Raw genomic sequence first — 15,040 nt, 5'->3', positions numbered from 1 at the left:
GCAGCATGTGGAGCTCTGACTGAGGGGGAGGCAATGGGTGGGAGTGCTTTGAGCAGAGCCCCCACTTCCATGTGCCCTCTCACCATCATCCCTCTCATGGGCCACCCACACTTCCCTGCTAGCAAGGAGCTGGAGAGCAGCTTGCTGCACATCAGTGGGGCGATGAACACCAAAGCCGGTGTTGGTATCCCTCCTAGAGATGAGGTCAATGAGAGTCTGCAATCGGTTATCCACAGCTAGCATGTTCTCATTCGACTGGCGCATTTGCTGCTCCATGCGGATGGCCATCCTTTCCATGAAACAGCATATTGTCGCCATCATCTGCAATATTATGGTGCTAATCTTGGAGATGGACTCCTCCATTCTCTCTACAATCACGCACATCATGGCTGGAAAAGCTGCCAGAGCCTCGCGCATTTGTTGCTGCTCCTCCAAGATCAACCTCTCTGTCGACGGCCCCGCCCCCCCGAGACGCACCATCGGCATCCAGCTGAGCAGAGCTTGGAATGTCTGTGCCCTCCGGTGAGGAGTCGCCACTGCTGTCCCTGTCTCCACCATCTGCTCCTGTTCACTTGTGATGTGTGAGACACAAGGTGACAACACGACTCTATCTCGCACAGGACTCACTGAAGTGTGCGTATTTGCATTGGTGCTGGCTGCGCTTGGGTCTGCTGACGGTGCATTCTCAGAGGCTTGAGCTTCATCTGAGGAGTCATCTTCCTTCTCTGGCTGGACAGTTGGGGGGGGGCACTTGATGGACCTGTGGGAGAGAAAGGAGATGAGTTAGAACTCTTATGATAAGAATGAGTAACGTTACCATTATGCACATGATGACATTTCACTGGCTGCTGACATCAAGTCACCATGAATGACTGTTGTATGCCATGTGGCTGTATGACATTTAATTGTCATCAGGTTGCTGGGAGGTCCACCTCCCTCTATCTCCCACCGCCAGCAGCTCTGCAACTCGACTTATTTGTAGCACCTCCTCCCCTACTGGAGTCAATGTGCTGTAAATTGGAGGGCCACCTCCGGTTCTTTGCCTCTCCCGTACGTTCTGCACTCTCTTCTCCTACAAGGAGGGAAAAAAAAGAACTTTGAGTGAGAGTGATGGAATGAATGGGCTACATCTGTAGAGGGTGACTATGAGGGAGTGGCATGACATTGCCAAATGGCCTTCTTTTGTGGTGTTACTTTGTAGGATTGCATTAAGCTGAGGGTGAGTGTCAGTGGTGGTTAGTCAGGTGGGGATGTGAGTAGGTGCATAGAGTGAGAGGGATGGGTGCACCTTGCAAGGTCGGTTGGTGTGAAGATTGACATTCAGGAATAGGCTTGGGAAGGCAGAGTGATGTGGTTGGGGTGACGCGCACATCAGGATGTAGTTGAGTGTGGCATTGCACTCACCTTTCCTGACCTCATGAGATCATTAAATCTTTTGTGGCACTGTATCAAAGAGCGGCTGACAACACCCCTGTTGTTGACCTCCTGGGCAATCTCCAACCATGCCCTCTTGGTCTCAGTGGATGGTCTCTTGCGCCCATTACCAGGGAACAGGATGTCCCTGCGTGCTCGAACTCCCTGGAGCAGGACTTCCAGGGAGGAGTCGGAGAATCTGAGCACAGCCTTCTGCTGTTGGGACTCCATACTTCCCTCAAGCCTCAGAGCGAATGTCTTCAATGTCTCACCAACAGCACCTCTCCCAAAGACCTATGATGCTCCTCCAACAACCTTCGAGTGTGATGTGTGGAAGTCCCCTTTAAATATCAGAGCTCAAATTGAGTCATCGATGATGTCATCAGACACGCTCCATTTAATTGGCCAGGGCACCCGCAGGCCTAACTCAATTGATCCAATTCAGTTAAAGACAAAGTGGGCACATGCTGCCGAGAGGTTTGTGAGGCCGACGCGCTGTGTGGCCCCCCTGCACCCGACTCATCTCACAGGTAAAAATTCCGGCCAATGTGCGGGCACATGATATAACCAATAAGCCAAAATACAGCACTGAGGATTGTCCGTTCACTGCCTGGGCTTGCCACAAATTAGCTAGATATTGGGTCATAGGGAGTAAGACCTTGCCTACAGAAGTGGTATGAGATCCGAAGCCCAACATAATTATCTACAGCTAAAATCCCAAAATGTTTAAATCTGCTCCAAGTTTAGAAAGCAGGGACCGGGTACTGAATTTGGATGATCAGCCATGATCGCATTGAATGGCAGAGCAGGCTCGAGGGGCCGAATGGCCTATTCCTGCTCCTATCTTCTATGTTTCTATGTTTTCAATATTTTCCATTTATGTCCTCTGGTCTTTCATTCTTGGAATAATCTGAAGTAATAATCTGTTTTTATTTATTAATACCATTTAATTTCTATGTAATTAAATCTTGCATCTAGTGCATAGTATCACACCTAAAAGGTGCCACACATCCATGGGCAAAGGAAAAATGATGATTGCCACAAACAACCATTGGCCAGGATTTTGCAGTAGTTAATGACGGTGAACTCAGTGTCCACCAGCATTCGTCATCATTACCCCTGTGAAACTGACCGCAGCTTTAGGATGTAGCGCACGCACAGCTAAACACGGAAATCCTGAAGTTGCGGTCAGTCATTCACTGCTCCGACACTGGCTGGCCACCAACCCCCATGCCTCCATAGTTGGCAATCAGTGAAATCAGTAGAATTGACGAAAACTTGAGCTTTTCCGTGATAGTTTCGCTGTTACAACAACAACTTGTACTTATATAGCACCTTTAACATAGTAAAACGTCCCAAGGCGCTTCACAGGAGTATTAGAAGTCATATAATTTGACTCCAAGCCACATAAGGAGAAATTAGGGCAGGTGACCAAAAGCTTGCTCAAAGAGGTAGTTTTTAAGGAGCGTCTTAAAAGGAGGAAAGAGAGGTAGCGAGGCGGAGAGGTTTAGGCAGGGAATTCTGGAGCTTAGGGCCTAGGCAACAGAAGACACAGCCACCAATGGTTGAGCAATTATAATCAGGGATGTTCAAGAGGGCAGAATTAGAGCACAGATATCTGAGGGGGTTGTGGGGCGGGAGGGGGCAAGGCCATGGAGGGATTTGAAAACAAGGATGAGAATTTTGAAATTGAGGCATTGCTTAACCGGGAGCCAATGTAGGTCAGCGAGCACAGGGGTGATGGGTGAATGGGACTTGGTGCGAGTTAGGACATGGGCAGCCGAGTTTTGGATGACCTCAAGTTAACGTAGGGTAGAAGGTGGGAGGCCAGCCAGGAGTGCGTTGGAATAGTCAAGTCTAGAGGTAACAAAGGCATGGATGAGGGTTTCAGCAGCAGATGAGCTGAGGCAAGGGCGGAGACTGGCGATGTTACGGAGGTAGAAATAGGCGGTATTAGTTATGCTGCGGATATGTGGTCGGAAGCTCATTTCAGGGTCAAATATGACATCAAGGTTGCGAACAGTGTGGTTCAGCCTCAGACAGATGTTAGGGAGAGGGATGGAGTCAGTGGCTAGGGAATGGAGTTTGTGGTGGAGACCGAAAACAATGGCTGCGGTCTTCCCAATATTTAATTGGAGAAAATTTCTGCTCATCCAGAACTGTATGTCGGACAAGCAGTCTGACGATTTAGAGACCGTGGAGGGATTGCGAGAAGTGGTAGTGAGGTAGAGCTGGGTGTCGTCAGCGTACATGTGGGAACTGACGGTGTGTTTTCGGATGATGTTGCCAAGGGGCAACATGTAGATGAAAAATAGAAGGGGGATACATCCTTGGGGGACACCAGGGGTAACGATGTGGGAGTGGGAACAGAAGCCGTTTCAGGTGGTTCTCTGGCTATGATTAGATAGTTAAGAATAGAACCAGGTGAATGTAGTCCCACCCAGCTGGACGACGGTGGAGAGGCATTGGAGAAGGATGGAGTGGTCAACCATGTCAAAGGCTGCAGACAAGTCAAGAAGGACGAGGAGGGATAGTTTACCTTAGTCACAAAGGATGTCATTTGTGGCTTTAATGAGAGCCGTTTCGGTACTGTGGCAGTAGCGAAAACCTGATTGGAGGGATTCAAGCATGGAGTTGCGGGAAAGGTGGGCACAGATTTTGTTCAAGACAAGGACTTTGGAGGGGAAAGGGAAGTTGGAGATGGGGTGGTAGTTTACCAGGACAGAGGGGTCAAAAGTTGGTTAATTGTTAGACCTTGTTAGAATTGGATAACTGGGGTTTTAACAGCGTATTGACTGTTAAACTACCATTCTGACCCTGAAAAACTAATTTTATATTTGTGGAATGTCAAATATCTCCATTATGATATAAAATTACTAGATTCTTTTAAATATATATATTTTTCAAAGATTGTTCAGAATATTTCATAGAAACATAGAAGATAGGAGCAGGAGTAGGCCATTCGGCCCTTCGAGCCTGCTCCGCCATTCAATGTGATCATGGCTGATCATCCAAACTCAGTACCCTGTCCCCGCCTTTTCCCCATATCCCTTGATCCCTTCAGCCTCAAGAAACATATCCAACTCTTTCTTGAATATATTTAATGAACTGGCCTCCACCGCCCTCTGTGGCAGAGAATTCCACAGGTTCACCACTCTCTGGGTGAAGAAATTCCTCCTCATTTCAGTCCTAAATGGCTTACCCCTTATCCTTAGACTATGACCCCTGGTTCTGGACTCCCCGGCCATCAGAAACATCCTTCCTGCATCTAGTCTGTCCAGACCTGACAGAATTTTATAGGTTTCGATGAGATCCCCTCTCAATCTTCTAAACTCCAGTGAGTATAAGCCCAATCGACACAATCTCTCCTCATACGTCATTCCTGCCATCCCAGGTATCAGCCTGGTGAATCTTCGCTGCACTCCCTCCATGGCAAGAACTTCCTTCCTCAGGTATGGTGACCAAAACTGCACACAATACTCAAGGTGCGGTCTCACCAAGGCCTTGTACAACTGTAGCAAGACATCCTTGTTCCTGTACTCGAACCCTCTTGCTACGAAGGCCAACATACCATTTGCCTTCTTAACCGCCTGCTGCACCTGCATGCTTACCTTCAGCGACTGGTGCACAAGGACACCCAGGTCTCTTTGCACTTCCCCTTCTCCCAATCTATTGCCATTCAAATAATAATCTGCCTTCCTGGTTTTGCCACCAAAGTGGATAACCTCACATTTATCCACATTATAGTGCATTTGCCATGTTTCTGCCCAATCACCCAACCTGTCCAAATCGTACTGGAGTTTCCCGACATCCTCCTCGCAGCTTACCCTCCCGCCCAGCTTTGTGTCGTCTGCAAATTTGGAGATATTACATCCAATTCCCTCGTCCAGATCATTAATATATATTGTGAACAGCTGGGGTCCTGGAACCGATCCTTGCGGTACCCCACTAGTCACTGCCTGCCACTCGGAAAACGACCCGTTTATTCCAACTCTTTGCTTTCTGTCCGCCAACCAGTTCTCTATCCAAGTCAATACCTTGCCCCCAATCCCATGTGCCTTAATTTTGCACGCTAATCTCTTGTGTGGGAACTTATCGAAAGCCTTCTGAAAGTCCAAATACACCACATCCACTGGTTCTCCCTTATCTATTTTACCAGTTACATCCTCAAAAAATTCCAGTAGATTAGTCAAGCATGATTTACCTTTTGTAAATCCATGTTGACTTTGTCCGATCCTGTCACTGCTTTCCAAGTGCTCTGCTATTACATCTTTTATAATAGACTCTAGCATTTTCCCCACTACCGATGTCAGGCTTACTGGTCTATAATTCCCCGCTTTTTCTCTACCACCTTTTTCAGCTTTTACCTTAACCACATGTGTATGTCTCAATCTTTATTTCGCTCTCTAATATTTTTTTTAAAGTGCAGATAATTAGTGCTTTTCATTTCCTGGTTTGCTGTCTGAGAATTCTTCAATGCGATTGGCTGCTTAGACAGCTTGATGGCGTCACTGCTGCTCTACACTAGGAAACCCCTAGTGACAGCGCTACAACCAATTACACATCGAGGAAGCTAAAATTCTCGACACAGACCGCATATTACGGGCCATTATCTGTTAATTTAACCATTGGATTAATATTGGATGAATATTTCTATTGGATTGATGGAAATATCCCATTGACAATACAAATCAATTCAAGAAAACTTTTCCATTCACTAGATGGGCAAGAACAGCTACTAACTGGCAATGAGCAAGTGCCCCAAAAACGAAGGCCTAAATATTCGGGTGGTTAGCGCCAACAACGGCAGCCAGCGCTCTTCCGCCAGCTGGTGGCAGGTCCCACAGCGGCCGCCATTTTTGGCAGGTCGGCAGCGCTGCTGTTGCCTGCCATCAGCGAGAGTATTTTAATGAGGTGGAGCGTGCAACGCCAAATTGATGCCAACTCATCCACTGTGCTTGCATTGCCGCCTGCGCTAAATCATGGCAGTATTTGCTGCCACTAGGAGGTCTTTGAGCAGCGTTAACAGCCATGGAGGAGTCTGACAGTACTTATGAAGATGGATGCCAAAACTTCAAATGCCTCCTTTGCCAAGGTTTTTCTTTTCAATTTTAATTTTTTGCCCATCAGTGGTGGGGCGGGGGATGGGAGGGGGAGGGTGGCGGGGGTTGCATGTTCTGGCAGCTTTCTGGGAAGCCTACAGTGTTTGTGGGTCAGTAAACCAATGGGTGAACTCCATTGCAACGACTGAAGATGATCTCTTTTATCGGCATTCATATCATAAACAAACAAGAAAAAAAGACAAACTTCGGACGGCAGCTAATATTTTTGGAGCACGTACTGCAACTGTGCGGGTCGCTCCTTTCTTCCCTGCTCCCCGACACTTCAAGCAGGAGACAGAGGTAGCCTTTGGCCTCCTTCTGCGATTAGCACTGCAAAGAGCGTATTGCACTAGAAAATCATCGCCACGTTGACAATAAATGAGCAGGCAGTACCAAAATGCCGGTACTGCCTGCGCTCTCTCAAGCGGCGGCCATTATCCTTGGACGCCAATGTTACCGGCAGGTTTCCCGCGTTCCCCAAATTCTAGGCAAAAGAACTTAAGCTTTTCAAATTCAACCCAGCAATCTTGAATCAGCAACTACCACAAAATGAACTCAGTAATTCATAATTGTTAAACTGCTTTCAGCCACACTCGGGTGACTACACATTTAGCTAAAATTTATAACACGACAAACATGAAAATATTATGGGCGCCAAATTCGGTTGTGCCCAGTTTGGGGGCAGTAACCGAGATAAGGCCGGACATTTAGAGCCCGGCACAGAAGTACCGCCCCGGCCACTAAATTCGGCTTATGCCCTGCACAGGATGTGAAGCGCAATCTTGGGCGCACCACTTCCTGGTGGGGCAGTAACTGAGGCGATGTCGGGGTGATCGGCAGCATTCAGCGGAGGCACCACGGAGCGCTGCCATGGTTCTATGCCCCTCCCCTTCAGTTAAAGGGAAGGGCCGTTACGCACTCCGCAGGGCCTCCGATGTCCCACCAGGGTGGCGTGATGCCATGGCAGCAGCCCGGCGCCAAGACGCGATGGCAGCCAGGACCATGGCACACCACGGAGGGCCAACCTGGAGGTCAGACAAAAAAAGAAAATGACGCCGAAGGTCGCGGCCGCTCCTTCCATTTAAATACCGCCCGCGAGTGTAGGTCAGTCCGTTTCACGACCTGCGAGGCTGGCGCTGACATTGCTTGTGGTAGCCTTGCGGGCGCAGCTGTATTTCTGCCACAAGGTGGTAAGGGGCCACGGCAAAGTTCTAAGGGGTCGCGGCACAGGGCAATTATGCCGGGGTGCTACCGGCGGGGGCGAGGCGCTATCGGGTAGCACCTCAGCAACACCCCGCCGAATTTCTCAGAGGTGCTTTTTTCGCACCCCCCAGGTGATAAGCCCTTTGAGCCCCGTAAGCGCCCCCAGAGGCGTTAACAGCAGGCACAAAGGAGTCGAATTTCTAGCTGTACAAGTCTGAAATAAATCACCAAACCTTATCCATAAAATGAGTCATTTAATGTTAGAAATATCTACAAGATGTTTCCCCTGTTCAGCTTACCTTTCTCGCTCTGGGGTCTAAAGCTCAAGCTTTGCTTTTGTCCCAAAGTTGGAAATTTCACCGGGGCTTATGAGTGTCTGGAAGAATTCAGCTCCTGCTGACAATGTGTGAGGGAGACATGCATAGTCAGTTTTGTAGTTTTCACAATTTGGTCCTGTGGAACTACAATATCCAGAGTATACCGAGCCAACTAGCCAGAAAATTTACTAAACAAGTAACAAAAAAGAAAAATCATTCCTTTTTCAGCATTTTCCCTTAAATTAAAAAAATTCTAAGCTAGAAGTGTGTTTGGGTTGAGTTTTTTTGAATGTTTATGAAGCACTTTGACCTTGCATATCGGAGCTAGCCTCAAGTCGGGATGACAGGGCATCTAGAAGAAAGATTAACATGTTAAATGGAACTTTGTTTCCCCAGAGTCTAAACAATAAGTATTTTTTAAATTGTCTAAGTAATCAAGAAACACATGACCCCCATTGTGTTCAGAAGTCCTTTGATTCCTGTCTGTCTGTGAAAAGCAAGAGATAAGAAGACAAAAAGAGACCTAGATAGGCAGAGAGAGACAGGCTTTTGAAACAGGAAACCTATGAGGGCAGTCAGGTTTATTCAGGGAAAGCGGTGAGGACTTTCACTGAAGCAAAGAGGTTAGAAATTATGGAGTATAGTTAAAAGCCATCTTGTTTAAAGTTAAGTAAGACAACCCACTGATGTGGGCCAGCGTGATGTGCTCCCTCATTTTGTATTATTACGTGAAGATAAGTTGTACAGATTGCATTAAGCGAGTTTGGTCATTCTGCATGTTCTGCTTATTGTGAACTAAAGCAGCTTAACAATTCATATCTGACCTCATCTCAGCAGGTGTTTGCTTGGTTCACCTTCGGAGAGATTGAAGAAGTACTGATGATACAAAAGACACAAATATCCAGTTCAGGGCACAAGGGGATACTATTGTTATATCCCGGGTCACATGATTGTATAAGTAGATACAGGACAGAGCAAATCAATTCCCACAAAAGAACTTAGACTACTATGGTAGCAATCAACTCCACTGTACCAAAGAAGGTATCTACGGCAGACCTGAATTTGTAATAAATATCAAGACTCAAGTAATTCCCAAAATATCTTTAAACTCACCCTTAAAATCACCTCTCATTGGAAATGAGTTCAATAACTTTGCCTAACCTCCCCCAGGGACCAGGGTTTTTGAATTTTGCTCCATTCCTGGAGCTTGTTGTCTTCCAATGACTCCTCCCCTCAATATTTTTCAGGCTTCCATTAACACAGTGCCTCACTATCCACTGGCATCATTACCAAGCCGCTATTCCAATTGCTTCAGTATTGTTTAAAGTGCCTTTTCTCAGCCCCAAGTGATTCATTACAAAATTGAAACAGATTTTTATCTCTTGTCATGTAGACTGAAACAGAGGAAGACTTTGAGGACGTAAATATTAATACCAAAACATTCTTTCGTTCTGAAAAGATGCAATATTCTTTTTAAAGATAGCTTTGAAGATACAAATAATTATACTTAACACACAGTGTACCGACCGCCTCTGGGCACCAGATTAAAACAGACATATTATTAAGTATTTTCGTAGCCCTCATATATACTCTTGGTTTCTGGAAGGAGAAAAGTGTTTAGCAGAAATGTTTAGATAATTTCAGAATCTGAAGATTTTAATTCATAAAGCAAGGAGAGTCAAAATACATAAGGCAAGATATTGGGATTTTTTTTAAGAAAGCTCTTGTAAAGAGAATATCTCTCCTTAAGAGGCTATTAATGAAGGTAAACTGGATCTATTTTGTAAAAAATGCAATAGTTCTAGCTTATGTTTTAGCATTTCCTTGGTTGAGGGGGGGGGGGGGGTGGTGGGGGGTGGTGTGGGAGGGAGAGGACCAGTGGTAGGCAGGTGAGAGAAGAGGTACTAAGAATTGGTTTACTTTACAATTATGATTCACACTTTTTCCCCCTAAAAATTTGACAAATATACCAATAATGGAACAAAATATGAAATATAAAGCAAAAAATCAGAGTCTGATTGTCAGTGGATTCTGCTTACCGCTTTTCAATAAAAAAAAGTTTTTGAATGCTATTCTTTATCTAATCAAAGAGCATCTTCGTACTTTACATCCCACTTCATACATACGCGATAAAAGACTCTCGTTTTTCTTGGAATTACAGCATGACATCACTGTTGCACCCACACCCGTCCCATACGGATTTCAAGCTTGTTCGAACAGATTTTATTTTCCCAGTTTAAATTATTTTTGTAAAAGTCATAGGGAGGAGGAAAGCTAAAGTCTTGCTTAATGGCATCCATTTTTGTATATCTTGATGACCAAGCACTATTACTAGAGATTATATAGAATTATAAATCAGACTACTAGTCCTGACCAATCAGGAGTAACACATGCACACGAATATACTATATAATCACAGGTTTGTACAGATTTATAAACAGCAGTTAATTATAGGCTTTCACCAATTACAATAATTGTAACATGCTGGGCACAGTAGAAGGAAATAAATCTTTTCTTAAAAGAAGAAACAATCATGTGATGTGCCTAATTTAGTAACTACTACATTAATTCTGGCTGGCTTGATTTTTATAATTATATTTAGCATAGTGTCAGATGTGTATTACAAGGCAGTAACACAATTGAGGGGTTGAGATCATGTCACAAATCACAAGAGTAAAGCTTGAGTAGTTCAGTAATGTCACCTCACCCAGAATGGTGTTACCACCTTGTAACAGATTCCAGTTTATATATATTTTGTGCATATAAATTTAGGGATTTCTTACAATTTTCAGCTGGCAGGGAAGACAAAGTTGACAAACAGCAAGCGTCAAATAACGTGATTTGACAAGTGCAATTTTGTTCCATGTGACGAACAAGGAGAATTACTAGGATTTATTTTATAAATCATTATAATTTTTAGAATGAAGTTACTTTCACAGTTAACGGTCTAATTATTGAATAATGTACTTGCTGAACTGGAACCTCTGCACACCTGCCAGGTCAGGAAGGTGCTAAGTTTCATTGATAAGGAGTCAGATAATTTTGGCCAAGGGGGCAAAGAGATGTTACAATTTGGCAGAAATTATCATCAGCAAGTGTTTCAATTATTTGGAGTATAGTTGCCAGGTGAGAACAAGACTGGCTTCAGTTCCGATGGTGTTACTGGTTGAAATTCTGGAATTCCCTGCCTAAACCTCTCCACCTCTCTTTCCTCCTTTAAACCTACCTCTTTGACCAAGCTTTTAGTAATCTGCCCTAATATCTCCTTATGTGGGTTGGTGTCAAATTTTGTTTAGCTAATGCTCCTGTGAAGCGCCTTGAGACGTTTTACTATGTTAAAGGTGCTATAGAAGTGTAAGTTGTTGTTGTTTTTGTTGAAAAGCCCAAAAACAACCACTGTTTAGATTCTTATATAAAGAATGATTTCTCAGGCAAGGCACTGAAAGACTTCTGACACATCAGGACATGAGTCCTGCACCTTCAGAAATAAATGGAGGGAAAAAAAGCACTGGAAAAAACAAACTTGAAGGAGGTAGGTAAGGTTACTCAGCAAACATACCAGGGTTCCATAGTTCAGGACAATGTTGCATTAAGAATAGAGTGCACGTTGCAAATATTTGTGTGTGTGGGATCTCTGCAGATATTGACACATTCTTGGAAACCTCTGGTCCTAACTTTGGAAAGTGTCAGCTATCCAATGGAATGCAGTACTATCACTCCCAAATAATGTCTTCACCACACGCATCTTGTCCTTCATTAAGTCCCACCTGACCATCAATCCTCTCCTTGCTGATTTACATGGCACCCCATTCCCCTAACATATTAAATTTAAAATCCTCAAACTCAATCTTGTCTTTAAATCCCTTTGTGGCCTCACCCCATTTTATTTCTATTATCTCCTCCAAACACTCCAGTCCTAAGAATGCCCTTTTGTGCATCTTTATCTTCCCTTTATCCCACCATTGGAGGCAGAGCCTTCAACTGCCTGACCATACTCTCTGGTCTTTACTCCCTAACCTTCTCCACCTCCCTCTTTTCCTTTAAAACCTTCTCAAAACTCATCTCTTCCACCAAGCCTTTGGTCATGCCTCCGAATCTGGCTTCGGATTTGTTTTCCTTACCCTATGTGGGTAGTGTCTTGGAATGTCCTTTACATTAAAAGGCATTAGATAAAAGGCAAGTTTTTAATTGTTGTTTATTATCCGAAGACATGGAGTGAGCTTCCACATGTACACTGATGACACACAGCTCTACGTCTACACCACTTCTCTCCAACCCTTCACTACTTGTCCAACAGCAAGTCTTGGGTGAGGTGCAATACCCTTCAGTTCAACATTGGGAAGTCCAAAGTCATTGTTCGTCCCCGCCACAAACTCCTTACTCTGGCCACTGATTCCATGCACATCCCAGACATTGTGTCAGGTAGAACCAAACTGTACACAACCTCGGCATCCTACTGGACCCCAAGCTTAGCTTCCCATCCCATATCCTCTCCACCACAAAAAGACCATCCACTTTCACCTCCGCAACTAAGCCCACCTCCCCCCGCCTCAGCCTTTCTGCTGCTGAAACTCTCATCCATGCCTTAGTCAACACCAGACTCATCTATTTCACATGCTCCTATTTCAATGCTCTCCTAGCCAACCTGCCATCCCCTATGCTCTGTAAGGGTCAGCTCATTCATAACGCTGCTGCCCATATCCTATAATGCAGCAAGTCCCACTCACCAATCACCCTGTCCTTGCTGATTTACATCAGTTCCTGGTAGGGTTGCAAAATTCTGGGAATTTTTAAAAGAGGAAACTTTCCATGGGAATTTTCAGGAATTTTTAGTTTTTTTGCACACTGATGGTTTTTGTCTCTGACCCTTATATTATCTTTGTCGTCAAAATAGACATACTGTTCCATACAAATAAAAACAGGCTTTCAAAACTTTATTTAGGTTATAATTTTGAACTTTATTGAACCCCCACAAAAAAGACCCATCTAAAATAAAATAAAAAAAAGAGCGTCAGCTTATTTAGCCTGTAATTTGTCCTTATTTTGTCCCTTTGAGTCTTCTACTCATGAGTCTTCTGAGTCTTCTACTCCTCATTGCTCCTCCTGATTCTCTGACTCTGGCTCTGACGTGTCCATTTCCTCCTCTGTGTCAGTGTCTAGCTGTGTGGTGGACACTTCTGTATCTGGCTCAATAAGTTGTAGGTTCGCCCGGATAGCCACCAGTTTCTCCACTCTCTTGTTAGTCAGCCTGTTGCGCACCTTTGTATGCGTATTCCCAAAAAGTGACCAGTTTCGTTCAGAGGCCGCTGATGAAGGTGGGATTTGGAGTATCACCGATGCAATAGGTGACAGGGCCTCAGATGCACAAAGTCCCTTCCACCAGGTATGTGCACTGATATGCTTGCATGATTCCCATATCCCATCCCCATTCCAAAGACCTTGCTTGGTAGAGAACTTTGCCAGACTTCCCAGAACTTTGCCCACATCCAGATTGAGATGGTGTGAGAGGGTAGAAATCACACTGTAAGCGCTGTTGATCTGTTCTCCAGAAAGTATTGGTCTCCCAACATGCTTTGGGTCCAGCATGTATGCTGCAGCATGAATCGGCTTGACACAAAATTCTTGACGCGTCTGTATGAATTGAACAATTGCCTTCTCCTCTGCTTTGAGCAGCAGGGATGTGGGTAGGGCAATGCTGATTTGTTCTTTTAAATCAGTAAAAAGCCTGAGAACATCTGACAAGACAGCGTCATCTCCTTCAATCTGAGCAATTGCAGATGCTACTGGTGAGAGTAGTTTAAGGCTGCTAACCACTCTCTCCCAAAACACATCATCCAGCAGTATTTTCTTGATGGTGGTTTCCATATCCCCAGACTGCGATATTGCCATTTCTTGCAGCGACTCCTTACCCTCCAGAAGGCTGTTGTACATTATGACAACACCACCCCATCTAGTGTTGTTGGGCAGCTTCAGTGTGGTGTTCTTGTTCTTTGTCATTTGCTTGGAGTTGTAGGTTGCTGCAACTACCTGTTTTCCCCTGACATACTTAACAACTTGCTTGGCTCTCTTGTACAGTGCTTCCATGGTTCTCAAACCCATGATGTCCTTGAGGAGCAGGTTAAGCCCATGAGCTGCGCACCCAATAGACGTAATGAGGGTAGGCCTCCTCCACTTGAGCCCAAGCAGCCTTCATATTCGCAGCATTGTCAGTAACTACTGCAAAGACCTTTTGTGATGCAAGATCGTTGGATAAATGCTGCTGCATCTTTGTGGCATTCTTTACATATGGCTTTCTACAGTGTTTGCACATGTACACAGTCTTTCCATCTTTAATGCCTGGGGTAAAATGCTTCCACACATCCGACGGTAAACGTGACATTGTTCTATGCAGAGAAATAAAGGGCATTCATCTCTGTGTCGAACTGCGGTCGATCAGCACGATTGCAACAGGATGAGTACATTTTTGCTGATGCTCCATGTGATGGAAGCATGACCTGTGCACGCACGACACTACATCACCAATAGTGTATTATTTTGTATATTTTAAATTGAAGGACAACAGAGTTCAACAAGTAACTGGTTTATTTGGTATAAAGTCTGATTTACTTACTGCATCATCACAACATCAGCAGAAAACAAAATGACTTCCCTCAGGACCCCTAACCTGGATCTTAAAAAAACTATAGCAGTCTTACAGATGCCTGCAGGCCAATCACAATGCGATATGCAAATATTACAAATAGAGGGAGCTAATCACTCATCCACCCAATCAGGACACATTTGTTCACAGTCATACACAAAACTTGTAATTATTAAAACAAGCCAAGTAAGAAGATAAACATATATTGATTAAGAAATTCCTTAATAATTAAGATTCCATCTCTGTTAGTAATTTTAAGAGAGGACCTGTGGAAAAAAAAGAAATACAAAAAAAACAATATTATGCTAGCATGTGCTTTTTTGGGCAAAATTCCCAAAATTCCCAAGCTAAAACTTCCCGTGGAA

The 15,040-nt window shown here is 44.6% G+C and overlaps 1 protein-coding gene across 5 annotated transcripts in view; it reads right to left on the bottom strand.

The window, feature by feature from the left end:
• LOC147111636 (phospholipid scramblase 2-like) overlaps positions 1 to 15,040 on the bottom strand; it is a 158,126-nt gene that overhangs the window by 140,898 nt on the left and 2,188 nt on the right. Inside the window, exon 1 of one of the 5 annotated variants that reach the window (XM_085998723.1) lies at positions 8,018 to 8,108. The exons of the other annotated variants lie outside the window; for them this stretch is intronic. The gene's annotated coding sequence lies outside the window, so the exon portion shown is untranslated. Of the gene's footprint in view, positions 1 to 8,017; positions 8,109 to 15,040 lie in introns of those variants that run through there. 5 annotated transcript variants of the gene reach the window in all.

This window comes from Somniosus microcephalus, chromosome 10 (assembly GCF_052327205.1).
Source record: "Somniosus microcephalus isolate GS21.2 chromosome 10, FLI_Smic_1.0, whole genome shotgun sequence".
NCBI lineage: Eukaryota > Metazoa > Chordata > Chondrichthyes > Squaliformes > Somniosidae > Somniosus > Somniosus microcephalus.
Note: the sequence above shows the minus strand (reverse complement) of the source record. Positions and strands in the feature narration are given on the sequence as shown.